General features: G+C 35.4%; 1 long non-coding RNA gene across 1 annotated transcript in view; it reads left to right on the forward strand.

Moving 5' to 3' along the window:
- Positions 1-15749, forward strand: part of LOC309660860 — an 850010-nt gene extending 834261 nt beyond the window's left edge. The window contains exon 2 of the long non-coding RNA XR_014263688.1: positions 2798-15749. This is a non-coding gene — a long non-coding RNA (uncharacterized lncRNA). The remainder of the gene's footprint in view (positions 1-2797) is intronic.
- The last annotated feature ends 1080 nt before the right edge of the window (positions 15750-16829 follow it).

Below are 16829 nucleotides of genomic sequence, written 5' to 3' on the forward strand. Positions count from 1 at the left end.
GATTAAAAATCTTCCGACAAAAAAAAGCCCAGGACCAAATGGCTTCACAGGCGAGCTGTATCAAACATTTAGAGAAGAGCTAACACCTATCCTTCTCAAACTCTTCCAAAATATAGCAGAAGGAGGAAAACTGCAAAACTCATCCTACGGGGCCACCATCACCCTGATACCCAAACCACACATACATGTCACAAAGAAAGAAAACTACAGGCCAATAGCACTGATGAATACAGATGCAAAAATCCTCAACAAAAATACTAGCAAACAGAATCCAACAGCACATTAAAAGGATCATACACCATTATAAAGTGGGGTTTATCCCAGGACTGCAAGGATTCTTCAATATACACAAAACAATCAATGTGATACACCATATTAACAAATTGAAGTAGAAAAACCATATGATCATCTCAATAGATGCAGAGAAAGGTTTTGACAAAATTCAACACCCATTTATGATAAAAACCCTCCAGAAAGTAGGCATAGAGGGAACTTTCCTCAACACAATAAAGGACATATATGACAAACACACAGCCAACATTGTCCTCAATGGTGAAAAACTGAAACCATTTCCACTAAGATCAGGAACAAGACAAGGTTTCTCACTCTCACCACTATTATTCAACATAGTTTTGGAGGTTTAGCCACAGCAATCAGAGAAGAAAAATAAATAAAAGGAATCCAGGGGCTTCCCTGGTGGCACAGTGGTTGGGAATCTGCCTGCCAATGCACGGGACACAGGTTTGAGCCCTGGTCTGGGAAGATCCCATATGCCATGGAGCAACTAGGCCCATGAGCCACAATTACTGAGCCTGTGCATCTGGAGCCTGTGCTCCGCAACAAGAGAGGCCGCGATAGTGAGAGGCCCGCGCACCGTGATGAAGAGTGGCCCCCGCTTCCCGCAGCTAGAGAAAGCCCTCGCACAGAAACGAAGACCCAACACAGCCAAAAATAAAATAAATAAATAAAATGTAAAACCTATGCTGAGTAAAGTTAAAAAAAAAAAAAAAAAGGAATCCAAATCGGAAAAGAAGAAGTAAAGCTGTCACTGTTTGCAGATGACATGATACTATACATAGAGAATCCTAAAGATGCTACCAGAAAACTACTAGAGCTAATCAGTGAATTTGGTATAGTAGCAGGATACAAAATTAATGCACAGAAATCTCTTGCATTCCTATACACTAATGATGAAAAATCTGAAAGTGAAATTAAGAAAACACTCCCATTTACCATTGCAACAAAAAGAATAAAATATGTAGGAATAAACCTACCTAAGGAGACAAAAGACCTGTATGCAGAAAATTATAAGACACTGATGAAAGAAATTAAAGATGATACAAATAGATGGAGAGATATACCATGTTCTTGGATTAGAAGAATCAACATTGTGAAAATGACTCTACTACCCAAAGCAATCTACAGATTCAATGCAATCCCTATCAAACTACCACTGGCATTTTTCACAGAACTAGAACAAAAAATTTCACAATTTGTGTGAAAACATAAAAGACCCCGAATAGCCAAAGCAATCTTGAGAACGAAAAATGGAGCTGGAGGAATCAGGCTCCCTTATTTCAGACTCTACTACAAAGCTACAGTAATCAAGACAGTATGGTACTGGCACAAAAACAGAAATATAGATCAATGGAACAGGATAGAAAGCACAGAGAGAAACCCATGCATGTATGGTCACCTTATCTTTCATAAAGGCGGCAAGAATATACAGTGGAAAAAAGACAGCCTCTTCAATAAGTGGTGCTGGGAAAACTGGACAGCTACATGTAAGAGAATGAAATTAGAATGCTCCCTGACACCATACACAAAAATAAACTCAAAATGGATTAAAGACCTAAATGGAATGCCAGATACTATCAAACTCTTAGAGGAAAACCTAGGCAGAACACTCTATGACATAAATCACAGTAAGATCCTTTTGACCCACCTCCTAGAGAAATGGAAATGAAAACAAAAATAAGCAAATCAGACCTAATGAAATTTAAAAAGCTTTTGCACAGCAAAGGAAACCATAAACCAGACAAAAAGACAACCCTCAGAATGGGAGTAAATATTTGCAAATGAAGCAACTGACAAAGGGTTAATCTCCAAAATTTACAAGCAGCTCATGCAGCTCAATATCAGAAAAACAAACAACCCAATCCAAAAATGGACAGAAGACCTAAATAGACATTTCTCCAAAGAAGATATACAGATTGCCAACAAACACATGAAAGGATGCTCAACATCAATATCATTCATCATTAGAGAAATGGAAATCAAAACTACAATGAGATATCATCTCACACCAGTCAGAATGGCCATCATCAAAAAATCTGCAAACAATAAATGCTGGAGAGGGTGTGGAGAAAAGGGAACCCTCTTGCACTGTTGGTGGGAATGTAAATTGATACAGCCACTATGGAGAACAGTATGGAGGTTCCTTAAAAAACTAACAGTAGAACTACCATACGACCCAGCAATCCCACTACTGGGCATATATCCTGAGAAAACCGTAATTCAAAAAGAGTCATGTACCAAAATGTTCATTGCAGCTGTATTTACAATAGCCAGGACATGGAAGCCACCTAAGTGTCCATCAACAGATGAATGGATAAAGAAGATGGACACATATATACAATGGAATATTACTCAGCCTTAAAAAGAAACAAAATTGAGTTATTTGTAGTGAGGTGGATGGACCTAGAGTCTGTCATACAGAGTGAAGTAAGTCAGAAAGAGAAAAACAAATACCGTATGCTAACACATATATATGGAACCTAAAAAAAAAAAAATAAAGTCATGAAGAACCTAGGGGCAAGATGGGAATAAAGACACAGACCTACTAGAGAATGGACTTGAGGATACGGGGAGGGGGAAGGGTAAGCTGGGACAAAGTGAGAGAGTGGCATGGACATATATACACTATCAAACGTAAAATAGATAGCTAGTGGGAAGCAGCCGCATAGCACAGGGAGATCAGCTCGGTGCTTTGTGACCACCTTGAGGGGTGGGATAGGGAAGGTGGGAGGGAGGGATACGCAAGAGGGAAGAGATATGGGGACATATGTATATGTATAACTGATTCACTTTGGTATAAAGCAGAAACTAACACACCATTGTAAAGCAATTATACTCCAATAAAGATGTTAAAAAAAAAGACTTAATAGAAATTTCAATTTGAAATGTACTCATCAATATTTATTTTTCCAATTTTCTCTCTGTCATCTATTGCTATGAAATGAGAAATTACTTGAACAAAATCATCTTTTTAATGAAATCTCAATAAATACTGTATATGTAAAACAAATAGTTAGTCAAATTTCCTTAGAGTCATTCACTGAGTAGATCCTTATGAGAAAACATGAAATTTAAGTACAAACAAAATCAGGTAAAACATTTTTTTGCTTTATTTGATATCTTTTTTCCATTTTTTATTTTATAAACTTTATATCTTTGTACTGTGATTTCTATGTGCTTTCTCGTGCGATATTTGAAAGAATTTAGTATCAATCAAGTATGCATAGAGTTTTTTTTCTATTATTAAACAGAATAACCAAAATCATAATGGAAAAAGATTAAATGTAAATAAAATTTATGTTAAAAGAAGGTAATTTTTTCTTTTCCAGTAGGAGAAAAGTAAGAGTTTATTGCCCTACAACAAACATAAAAAGCGGGTGGGAAGATATCCATATCTGAAGAGACAGAATTTAAGCTTTTTTATTATTGTTGAGTGCATACATGTCCCTATAATCAGGTATCTGATTATACTTATAAAGTGCCAGATTATAATTAAAAGTACCAGATTATAATTAAGCCCCCAAAATGAGCTCCCATTTTTCAAAAACTTAGAATTCATTTCTATGGGAATTCTATTTTTGAGAATTTCTTAGATTTATTAAAAACACAGAACTCAGTAACAATAGTATCACTTAGAAATTATTTTCATAATCTTTAAAAAATAAATTAGACATGTTAAAATGGTACCATCTGAAACATGTATAGTAAATATACATGAAACCAATCTGGCTAAATTAAAATATGGTTTAGATATATGCTTTTAAATACTCAATACAATAAATAATTTGGTAAATCTAACAGTCTATATGATGAATAACTTAACTGGTATATTTCAGTTTGTCACTGGTTCTCTTATGTCATATGTGAATAGGAAAACTCAGGTATTCAATTTAACACATGCACTTTCTTAACACAGAACTCAAAGAACGTTGAATGTTAAGATTTTGTAATACTGTGGTAACTTCACTTATATTTTTTAAAAAATCTCTATTATTTGGATACAGCCAAAAACCTAGTAGTAGGCAGCCATAATAGACAAATATAAACCCATAGGAAAGTGTCTCAGTCATGTAATCAGAGCCAGTTTACCATTATTTTAGGCAATATTTTATCAAGCTAGAGTAACATTCTCCAAAAACACAACAAAAGGCATACTTTTTTTTTAAAATTTTATTTATTTATTTATTTTTGGCTGTGTTGGGTCTTCGTTTCTGTGCGAGGGCTTTCTCCAGTTGCGGCAAGTGGGGGCCACTCTTCATGGCGGTGCGCGGGCCTCTCACTATCGCGGCCTCTCTTGTTGCGGAGCACAGGCTCCAGACGCACAGGCTCAGTAGTTGTGGCTCACGGGCCTAGCCACTCTGCGGCATGTGGGATCTTCCCAGACCAGGGCTCGAAACTGTGTCCCCTGCATTGGCAGGCAGACTCTCAACCACTGCGCCACCAGGGAAGCCCAAAAGACATACTTTTAACAGCATGGGAGAATGTGGAAGGGAAAAGGCTCTAGTGAGTGCTTTATGTGTCAGGAATCCTGTTAAATATCTGGTGGATGTTGTTCATTTAATTCAGACAGCCGGTAGGTCCTATTATCCTCATTTGACAGGTGAAGATAGTGGGTCTCGTTGAGTTTGAGTAATCTGCTCACCTTGAGAGGCCCAGGATATAGCTCAGGTCTGTCTGCCTCAGAGGCTCATTTTGTTTTCACTGTAACTGTAACACTCTGTTTCCCCTGGGAAATGGAGAAGTGACCAGTGTGGCCGGTGAGCTGACCACAGCACGACTCCAGAGGAGAGCTAAAAACTGCAGGATTAAACACTGAGAACAGAGTAACAGTCTGGGTCCACTTCTGTTTAAGGAATAACTTTCCAACACAGCTCAAATGGCTCATTCTATTACAGCCCAGAGGAATAACTAATACTGATAAAAATGTGCCCCAAAGGGTGGGGGAGAGATTTTCCTATCTAAAATACACACACGCATACATACAGGCAAAGTTCTCTGCCTAGACTATAAACTTTGATTATATGGGAAATGATTAGATCAGGAGTCAGCTGAGCTGGGCCCCGGGTCATTCAGTCAATTCTATCCCAGAAGCCTTTTCAATGTATCACCCTATCATTGAGCTTTACCCTTATCCCTCACTCATTACCCATTTTTCATTCCTAATCCTATTTGTCCTTTTTGTTATTTTAAAAATGTTGAGAATATTCATAATTAGTTCTAAGCCTTAACTCAAAATGGCCATTTATGTGGTAAATTAACTTTTTCTAAAAGAGTGTCATTAAATTAAGTATCCATAGCGAAAAACAAACAAACAACTCTTGGAGCCTATATTTTAAGGAAGTTCCACAGGCAGAGTCAGAAAATATTCCTCACACTGTGCATATGCACATTGCCTCTAGAGCCAAGCAACATTTGTATTTTTAAAAACAAAAATATTATTAACAAATCAATGAGTCATATTTCTATTATCTTGCATACATTATTTATAGAAATTAAGCCAATCTTACTATTTTTTCTAGATATCGACCTTCATATGTCTTTGTCAAATGATCCATTTTCAGTCAGCATATTCACATAAAGATATTTCAAGACACATGAAGTTTTACTGAAGTGTACATGTTACATGAAGCTTACATGTTACAAATAGGAACCCAAAATATGAATTTGCTATTTAAACTGTTCCCTATTTAAAGATTACTCCAGATTAGTCATTTGCAGCACACGACTAAGCATGTAATACTTGTTTTATCATTAACATTTACTAAATGTTAACATCCTCAAGGAAAAGGAGATTATTTTATTTGTGCTAGGCAAACTCCACTCACATCTGGTGTTCTCCATCATTTAAATCCCCCTAGGGTGCAATAAATTTTGTACTTGAAGTCATAGGAAACAAATTTCTCTGATTTCTCTCACCTTATTAACTGGATCTCAGATGAGGTCAGATTTTTAACTTCTTGTTGAGACTATGTAATGGAATGATAGGAGAAAATTAATATTGTGGATGTGTGTTTTGTGGCAGGCTTTGTAGTTTGAATGTAAGGAAACTGAGTCTTAGGAAACTCAGAAAACTTAAGACACTAGCCCAAGGCTACATAGTTAGAAAATAATAGTGCTTAGGATTTGAATCCATGACCAGGTAGCCTAAGGCCAACATCCTTCCATGATACTCCACTGTTATGATCTAAGTCAATAAAAAATATTACACGTAAGTTTCTGTTTAAAAGAAGTAAGAGGAAAGAGAGTTTTAAAATACTCTGAATTAGAGGTCAGATAATACATATTAATTCTGTAAAATGTACGATCTAAAATTTTCTAACTATATTCAATGTAAAATGTATTTTATTAATTTTCCATTTTAATAAATAAAATATATGATATTTATACTTGAAAATATAATTATCAGCTTTTCTTCTACTTTTAATGCACTCTGAATAAATGTAGCACAATTTTCAGAGTTTACATCATTAAAAGTCCAAATTCTTTACATATATTTGCAATTCTTAATTATTAAAATTATATAAAAATTTAACTCACTTCACACAAAATTCTTTGAAAATAGGATAACTCTCCTCATGTCAAGTTGTTCCACTAACGCAGAGAAAAAAAAATTTTTGGTTAGTTTTGGGAAGAGTTTGTCAAATTATCTTTTGTACCTTTTTTTTCTCCTGCATTTGTCACTTCTTAATCATTCACTATTTTGTTGCGTAATGTCACAGCATCCACTGCATTGCTTTTCTCATTAGACTCATCCAAATGACAGATCATTTCCTGATTGGTTGAGCTTGTAGTCTTCCCTTCTTACCAAACCCTTTCATTGATTTTTCTAGTCATTCCTAAAGGAAAATAGTGGTCTTATTATCTCTGGGCTTCATGTTTATGGCCCCAGTCCACATGAGTTTTGCTCTGTATGGTTTACCTAAGACAAAAATAAACAAAATTGCCTGCCATTGCAAGCAGGGGATTTATGCCTTTTAATTAGAATGAACCATGGCATAATAGGAAGAGCATGTGTGTGGAGCGGAGTTGGTTCTAAGTTTAGGTCTGCACTGGCGAAGCGGCAGGGAACTGCTGAGCAGCCCCTTTTGCTTGGCTTCACGGTACAGTCATTGATGATGCAGCATCCAGGCTCTGAAGTGAATTACTAAAATAAATTTGGTGGTGATGCAGAAAATGTGAGATAATGCACAGATCTCTCTCTCCCCTGATCTTGGAGAGCTCTTCCCAGTATCTTTTATACATATTTTTTTTCATTTAAGGTTCAGAGTTTCTTCAGAACTTAAAGTCTTCTTCCCCAAATGGCCTCTAACCACTTATTCATTGGCCAGTTCAATCATTTCAGAAAACATGCTCGTGAACAAACATGTGGGTGTGGTGAAATCAATGATTGGGTAGATTTCCTATAACAGGGTGACAGGAAATCTGGGATTAGCACCAGAAGGCATCAGAGATAAAGAATTAAGTTTGTCAAGTGACTAAGACTTCAAGGGAAATATGCCTTTTAAACCCTCCATTTCAGAGCCTGTTTCCTCACTTTTTCCAGCTACCAGAGTTTTGTCCATTCTGCGAGGTGTAACTCAAGTTACACTTCCTGAAGGAAACTTCGAATCCTTTTTTAGTCATATGATTTTTGTCACCCTCCTCTGTACTTTCTTGTACACATTTGCCATTTCTGTCAGAGGAAACCGTCAGCGGTATTGTTCCAGCTGTTGACGTGTCTGATGTACTCACTAGATCATAGAGGGACTCTCCTGCAGTGCCTGCAGAGAGTAGATAACAAATGTTTGTTCAACTGACCCGAAGTATCAAAGCTGTTATTTGACCATGGCCAGACTCAAAAGCTGATGTAATTTGATCGTGAACCGTAACATCAAAGGTGTTGCTATCTGAACTCTGCCTTATGATATGGATTTCTGCAATTACTAGGCAAGAACATGTGTGTGTATGTGTGAACGTGCATATATACACATTTCTTTTGCTTACAAATTGTTCTAAAATAGATTGTCTGTATAATGCCAAGTGGTTTTTATTTTTAGTAAGTTTTACAGGATACATAATCAGAACAAGAGTGCTACTTCAAAGGAATCCCTTGGGGGGACAAAATTTATTCAAATTCACTGTCTTTGCTCTGAGCATTTTTGGAATGAAACTCCTCTTAAGAATTTGCCTTCAGAATTTATTGTGGAAGAAAATTGTGAACCTCATTGCTTTATAGTCACAAGACATGTTTCCTTAGTCCCCAGCCTTTATTCTCTCTTCTTCTCCATTCCTCTATCCTAATTTTTTGATGTTAAGTTCTATAATTTTGTCTCTATTCTCAATTGATTAAAAAACAGCCATTCAGAGGAGGGTAAAGGTAGAAGACTTAGGAAAGCAGAGGCTATTAAGCATATAAAGTATAAAATAAGAATTAGAGTGTTAACATTTGTGGGCCTTTTTTGATGCATCGAGCACTTTGGTAAGTGCTTTGCATGAATTAACTTACTTTTTCCTCCCCAAATGCTATCATGTGCATGCCATCATTATCTTCATTTCTACAGTGAAACAAATGAGAGAAGTTCAGTGACTCGTCCAAAGTCTTGCAGCTAAGTAAGTGATAAAACAGGGAATCAGACTCTGTCAGCGTTGATCTCAGGGCCTGCACTCTGAGTAACTACTCTGGCTATTTTAGATGATTTCAGTGTAACTAAGAGTCTAGTCAGTATTTCTGTTCCTTTTCATTCTCTGCTCAGCACTATTAGAATAACCCAGACTGAAGTTCCTTATCTTCTACCTTCAGACCATGCTATTCAGGAACAGTCTTCATACCACTGCACTGCCATTCATGCTTTTCACCTTTCCCTTAGATCATATATTATGCAGAGTCTATGCTAGGCTTGCCATTTGATTACTGGGCAATTAATACTGCTTATAAGAACAAAGGACCAAAATGCACAGTAGAGCCTATATTCCCCAGTGTGTATGGTCATGTGCTGAAGATGATAAGACATCATAACAAGAAATGGAAAGAATCTTCTTGGATAAAAGGGTAACGGTCCCAGTGGCAGGATGTTTCATACTGCCTCTCCTAATAATATTCCTTCCACATTCCTCAGAAGTACGATTCAGTGATCATGGTGATAGGTTGAGAGGGGACAAAAAAATGGGAATAGATTATAAAAAAATTTTGGGGGGGAAACTGGATTTTTTTGTAACCTATTTAAATGTTGGTATACCATTGAGACAGATCTAAAATATGGTATTTCCAGTACTTTGAGTAACTCATAGGCTTGATGAGGAAAATAAAATAAACTTAATTAGATTACTTGCATAATCTTTTAAGATAACATAATGCCACATTGGGTTATGATAGCTAAAGAGGAAGCAGCTCCTCGGTATAAGAGGATGGCATATATATAATGCAGCTACATTATCTATACTAAGGCTCAGTGCTTTCTATAGAAACCCTCCTTGTGATTATTTAGATTTTATTCAAAAAACTCCCCAAACAACTCATTTTATCTTTCCACAGATTTGATTTTTAGAATGGTTTTCTCTCTCTTAAATCAAAATAGGTATCCTAATTTTAAGGGTATACCAAAAAAATTATTTTTCCATTTGAAATATCTTTAGATTATTTTCATGACAGCTACTCAGATATTCTCCCTGAATCTTCCTTTGTTCAGGATAACCATGTGAAGCCCTTTTAAGTATTTTCTGTAAGTCTTAATTTTGAGTTCATTCATTTGTTCATTCATCAAATATTTATTGAGCATCTATTATGTACCAGATATGTTCCAGGAACTTCGATAAGAAGATAAATAAGATAGATAAGCTTCTGTTCTCATAAAGCTTGTATTCCAGTTAAGGCTGATAAAAAATAAGTATATACACATATGTGTACAAACATACATACACAAGGTAATTTTACACTGTATTGCAGTAGACAGTATACAAAATATAAAACATAGTATTGACACAGAGATTGCTGGTAGAGTGTGATTAGGTGTGTCTATGTGAGGGCGATATAATTTTGGATAAGGAGTCCTCTTTAGGAAAGTAACATGACATGAGCCTTAAATATTTGATAAACAGAAATAAATCTGGAGTGTGTGCATGTTGGCTATAAGGAACATGTTGCATGAAATGAAAGGATAAAACCAGGTCAGACCAAAAAGGAATTTACCATAAATTTTAAGGAGTTTGATGTATATGCAGTAGAAGCCACTGGAGAGTCTTAAGAAGGAGAAATATATAACTTGACCCATTATTTAACAAAGAAAACAAGTTATTATGAAGATAATAGACCATGGTGTTGCACAAAAGTGAAAGCAGGAAGACCACTTGGGGACAACTGCAATGGGTTAGGAAAGAGACGGTAAAATCATGGACTAGGGTGGTAATAGTGGAGATAACGAGAAATAGACACATATAGGAGCTCCTATAGTCAACCCATTTATATATTTCATTGTTCATATGAGAAATTTTATGCTGAGATTTAAATATTCTCAAGTTATTAGTACATGGACATCTGTTACAATTAGTTGGCCATGACAGAAACTATAATTAATCTTTCTTCTATCTTTCACTTTACCATTCTCAACATGCAGTTTCCACCTGATAGTCAAAATGACTACTTGAACTCCAGCTAATCACATTGATAGGGTTCCAGCAAGTAGGGCCTGATCTGACAAACAAAGGTGCACTGTCTCCTCTTAAGCATTCTCACTGAGAGTTGATGCAACAATTTAACATATATTCTAATGGCTAGAATAGAATTTTATGGTCACAATTTGTGAGTTTGGGCAGGTGGAAAATACAGTTTTTATTCCAGATTTTTATGTACTCAAGTGAAGCTCTGAAAGAAGGAGGAAAGTGTGGATACTGGAGGACAACCAGTAGTTTCTGCTACCAAACCACTTATGCATTTGTATGTATATATGGACATATAGAAAAATACATAGTGAGCTAGGCAGATATTGCTAAGGAATAAAGAGAACATGGTTATAAGCAGACAATATGTGTGTATATGTATGTGTTTGTGTGTGTATGTATAATTATTGACTCCTTACTAATGTTTCTGGTACTGTTCTAAGCTTTATTTAATCCTAAAACCTATTCATGTTTCAGATGAGAAAACTGAGGCTTTGAAAAACTAAGAACTTGCTGAGAATCTTGCAACTTGGCTTTGACTGACTTCAAAATTTGTTCTCTTTGTTAGGATGGGTGGATGGACAGACGGACAGATGGATGGATGGAATTTGAATAGCTTGATCGCTGATGATGAGAGATAGATGAATGCATAGATAGATACGTATATTAGTAGTTTAGCTAAACACAATCAGTTTTTCCTTTCCTAGAGCTACTGTGGCAAAGTTATCACAAACTGGGTGGCTCAAAAAAACAGATTTATTTTGTTACAGTTCTGGAGGCTACAAATCTGAAATCAAGGTGTCGGCAAGGTTGGTTCCTTCTGGACAGCTCTGAGGAGGATTTTCTTCCATGCCTCTCTCCAAGCTTCTGGTGGTTTCTGGCAATCCTTGGCATTCCTTGACTTCTAAGTGCATCACTCTAATCTCTGCCTCCACTGTCACATGGAGTTCTTCCCCGTATTTCTGCCTACTCTGTGTCCAAATGTCCCTCTTCTTATAAGGACACTAGTCATTGGATTAGTCCCTTTAATTCAATGTGACTTTAACTTGATTACATCTGCAAAGACCCTATTTCCAAATAAGGTCATATTCACAGGTACTGGGAGTTGGGACTTCAATGTATCTTTTTGGTAGACACAATCAAACCTGTAACCGAAATCTATTTTGATATGCTTAGGTTAATTTTCAACAAAAAATAACACTGGTTATTCATAGCAATATTTTGAACTTAATTAATTGAATTTTCTTTCCTAAAATTCCAAAGGAAGTATATCATCAGGATTTGTTTAGCTAGAAAGATCTGAACTCAAATGAATTCAGTTAAACTTCCTGATTTCCTCTATTTCTGGGCCCAGGGAATAGCTACTTAATCCTGTCTGATATTGTGAAATCACCTATTAAAAAAAGAAAAGTTTAACATTTGGATAATTGGGAAACAAAAATATCCCATTATATCTAGATCTATTTGTAACCACTTAACATTTCAAATTTGGTTCCTTTTAATATAAATTAAAATATACCTATATCTTGAGAAATATTAAGTGAGAAATAGATAACTAATAGGTGATTAGTTCTAAATCAAAAGCTAGATAATGGTTGTAGGAACAATTAATGCAGCCACTATATCAAGAAAAGATGAACTTGAAAAAAATCTTAGAACAAATAGAAAAATTATTTTTCAGTAATGGTATTATATCTCTTTAAAGCTCAATTCATAGGCCAAATCCAAACAACTCCCAGTAGATACATAAACCCTGAGATGTAGAGGCTTTTATAAGTTAAGCTAAAGTTATCTTTGAGAAATCATATGATATATGGTTGTTTGGATAGAGAGAGAGAAACATTACAGGATGTACTGTTGAAATTCATTGTGAAGGATGAGTAGATAATGACACAAATTTTTAGAAAAAGGATTTAAGCAAGGTTCATCTGTCAGTTGTATGTAGGCTGGAGCAGATGGAGGAGACTGAAGTTAGAACACATACAAGGCTCTTTGATTCGTCTCTGTGTTAGGTGATGAAACTGTGGATTAGGATGTTGACAATGAAAGTAAAGTGAAAAGAACTTGGATAAGTGATATCTTAAAGGAATAATTCGTAGAATTTCGTGACCAACTGGATCTTAAAAAGAATTGGGATGAGTCACATCTCATCCAAAATTTGGAGGCTGGATGACTAGCTTGAATCAAAACTAGGAGGTAAGAGTTTTTCAATGTCACAAGCTAGGAAGGAAAACAATTTACAATATGTTGACTTCCTCTCCACTAAAGCTTGGAAAAAAACAGGAGAATGTCAACTCAGGCTGTTTTTCTTCTATATCCAGATGTCTAAACAAAGCCTATAACCTTCTGCTATGCTCCTTCTATTATTCCCTTCAATTTTCTCTGACCTATTCCCTCCTCCCTAATGGAATTTTGGGAAAATTCGAAGCATTAATTGCCCCTAGTAGATATTTGTGTAACAGATGCCACTGTACTTTCAAATCACATTTTCCCCAAGTTCAGTATTATAAACTGTCTAAAAGATCAATTAAAAATGCCAAAGAAATTATATAACAGACATGGATATGGTATATCAAAGAAAGTATACATAAAATGTTTTGCCTCCTGGAGCTCAGTCACCAGTGGAGCCTATAATTTTACAATCATCCCTGTTCATGCTTTTATAATGCTCTTATTTGGGTAAATTGACTTTAAGGGGTTCCAATAATTACGCTTTAATAATTCTAAAGCAAAAGGCATACTCTTAAAAAGTTATAGATCTTATTTCAAGAGCTTTTATTAATAAATTTGTTCTCTTTACTGAAACATACTTGCAAGTCCCCTGTAACAAGTAGTAGGGAAAGTTTAGTTGGTAAATTCCTATGCTTTGCAGAAAAATTGCATTTCAAACCTGATATATTAAAGTTGGTGTTTATTCTAGGAGTATCTTAATAAGTGATCGAAAATATAATTTGTATAAAGTAGATACTTTTTGGATTTTCCATACTTCATCATTCATGGTTTCAAGGAGCTTATGCAGCTCTTTGAAATTATTTTTAGAAACTTAGGACATCTTGTTATGCTCTAATAAATGGTATGAGTAGCCTTTATAGTTTTACTAAAATACTGAAAAATGAAAATAAGCAATGATATTTTCTACAAAAGTATTATCAAATCTCTTAAGGAAACAGATCTAGTATTTTGATCAAGACTTATTTAGTTTTAGAGACTTAGGAGATGGATAAAGGATCAAATATTAAATAGCATTTGAGATACATTAAAGATTAAATAATTGTATTTACTTGAAACGTACTAACCAGTGGAAGTAGTCAGATTTCATTGTGTGAAGCAAAGTTTTGGATTAAAAGGCCTTCACACCATACACAATGAAGCAGCACTCTTAAGGATTCATAACAGCTCAAATTTGTTCATATTTTAAAGTAAATGTTAAGTGAAGTTCATTTATTTTCATTTATAAAACAGTAGGACAATATTTTGTAGGGCTTTCTTGGGTAGTGTTTTTTGTCTTTATTTGAAACACATGTCATACACTAGCCAATTTATATACTGCTATATTTTAACATTAATACCCCAACAAAATGGCCTGTGAGGGATTTGGTACTGATTATTCTTGACTTTGACAACACATCAAATATGAGAATACTGCATAAGTCAATGAAGAATTGCTTGAAGCAAAAATCAAGGAATGTTAACACCTGATTGATTACCTGGCCTTGATGCATGAGTGTTTTGAAAAACAACTTGTCTTTTACTAAGAGCATAAACATGGTATATCAATTAGTCATCTGATACTATTTCATAGAGAATGATAAAGCAATGAGCATATACAAGTGAGGTTTTTTTTCACAAATAATTATTTCCAGATGCCTATATATCCATATTATCTAAAATCTGTGTGAGAATTATAGGATATAAAAAACTGTGTGTATATGTATGTGTACGTGTATGTATGTATGTATCTATCTATCTATCTAGAAAGCTGCCTCGAAAGTTTAAGACATTACTTGAAGAATGGCTTAGAGCACATTGTGAAATCCTAATGATAAATAACAGATGGGATTGATTGCTAACTCAGTGTGAAATAGGAGGAAAATGCCTGCAGATATTCAAACCTGGTATGGAACAGCTATTCCAGCCTCAGTAGCCAGGGCTTATCAGGGTGAAAGAACCAGACTGATGAACACAAGGCAAAGTTTGTGCAAAAGAAGTGATATCAGCCTAGTAATTGCTTGATTACTGAAAGGAAAATATCACTTCTGGAGGGGTATGTTTTAAATGAACTAAAAAATAGACATACTGGTCTCAGTAGGCTTCAATTAAAAAGTTGCGAGATTTGTTTTACTGGCACTAGGAGATGCCCAGAAGTAATTTATGTTCTGGGGAGACTTTCATACACGAAGTCAACTCCTCTTTTATTTTTAGATCCCCTAAGTCTCCTAAGAAAAAAATATGCCAGTCAAATGGCAAATCAGAATCAAATAGCCACATAATCCACAGTGGAAAAATTTTTTAAACACATAGAAATACTGCAAATAGGCTGCTTGGAAATCTTACTCTGTTCTACTTAGTATCTGTGGAAGATAAAAGAAAAAACAAATTATTATTGTGAAATAATGAAAGACAGAAAGATCTTACTTGTCATCTAGGATGGATAGAAGAATGGACTCTTGATTCATTTTGGTGTAACATTTTTGTAACACTTCAGGTGCTTAGAAATGCATCATGTGTAAAAGCTATTATTCAGTTAATGAGATGCTAAACCACAATTTGCGTTGAAATTGTCCAGTGTTGCTTTTCATTAAAGAGATAATGATTCAGAAGATATTTTAGGTGTTGCTACAAGCTGCTGTTTCATTCCATTTTTATTTGGCAAATTGGGTCACATTGTATTACAAGGAGATAATCTGACCTATAATATACCCATGTTACCTGATTTTGCAACACAGAAATGATGAAACGTGATAGGCCCTTTGCACCTGGCTTGCAATCTCAGCATAGTGCCATGCTGAAGCAAGTCAGCAGACCTTTATGCAATAACCTAAATTTTGCTTTACGGCACTTTTGTGTATATTAAATGGTACTCTTGGAATGCAAAACATCTGCAACAGTTCAGTGTGGTAAAGTAGACAATATTACAAAGTCTGATAGTTGTTGGCATTACAAACTAGATGAGGATGAGGGCTCCATAGAACTCATTAGCTAGAGAGAGGAAGCACCTGGCAGTCACTGAAGTGCTAATATGGTGACTCCCATAGTAATAGACTTTCTTTGGAAGCATATATAGCCAAGCTTCAGGACAGTTTTTTAAGCTGCCAGGTCCCTTGGTACAAACTCTAGATCTCTCAATCTTCCTCTCAGTTCCAAGAATGAGACTATCATGGAGAAAAGGCAATTCATAAATGTTTTACTATAATCATAATTCTCATCACAGGTGAAGGTATGGTGAAATCAGTCAACACTTACTTTGTTAGTAGTGAAAACTGCCTCTCAGAAATAAGTTGAGTAATATGCCTCTAGGCAGAGTTTAGCCACTTCTTCTGTAAAGAACCAGATAGTAAATATTTTCAGCTTTATGGGCTGAACTACTCAACTCTGCCCTTGAAATATGACAGAGGGCATAGGTGATATCTAAATAAATGTGTGGCTGTGTTACAATAAAACTTTATTCACAAAAAGAGGCAATGTGCCACACTTGACCCACAGGCTGGAGTTTATTGACACCTTCTCTGAAGCCATGTAAAAGTTCATGCTTTGATCCACTAACCCTATTTCTGGGTATGTACCCTAAGAAAGATATTTACCAGAATAATTTTTAAAAATATATTTCCACCCTAATGTTCATTGCTATGTTAACCATAATGGGTAACACTGTTATTGTCTTAATTCTCAACAACAAAGAA

Source organism: Balaenoptera physalus (assembly GCF_965194825.1).
Source record: "Balaenoptera physalus genome assembly, chromosome: 5".
NCBI lineage: Eukaryota > Metazoa > Chordata > Mammalia > Artiodactyla > Balaenopteridae > Balaenoptera > Balaenoptera physalus.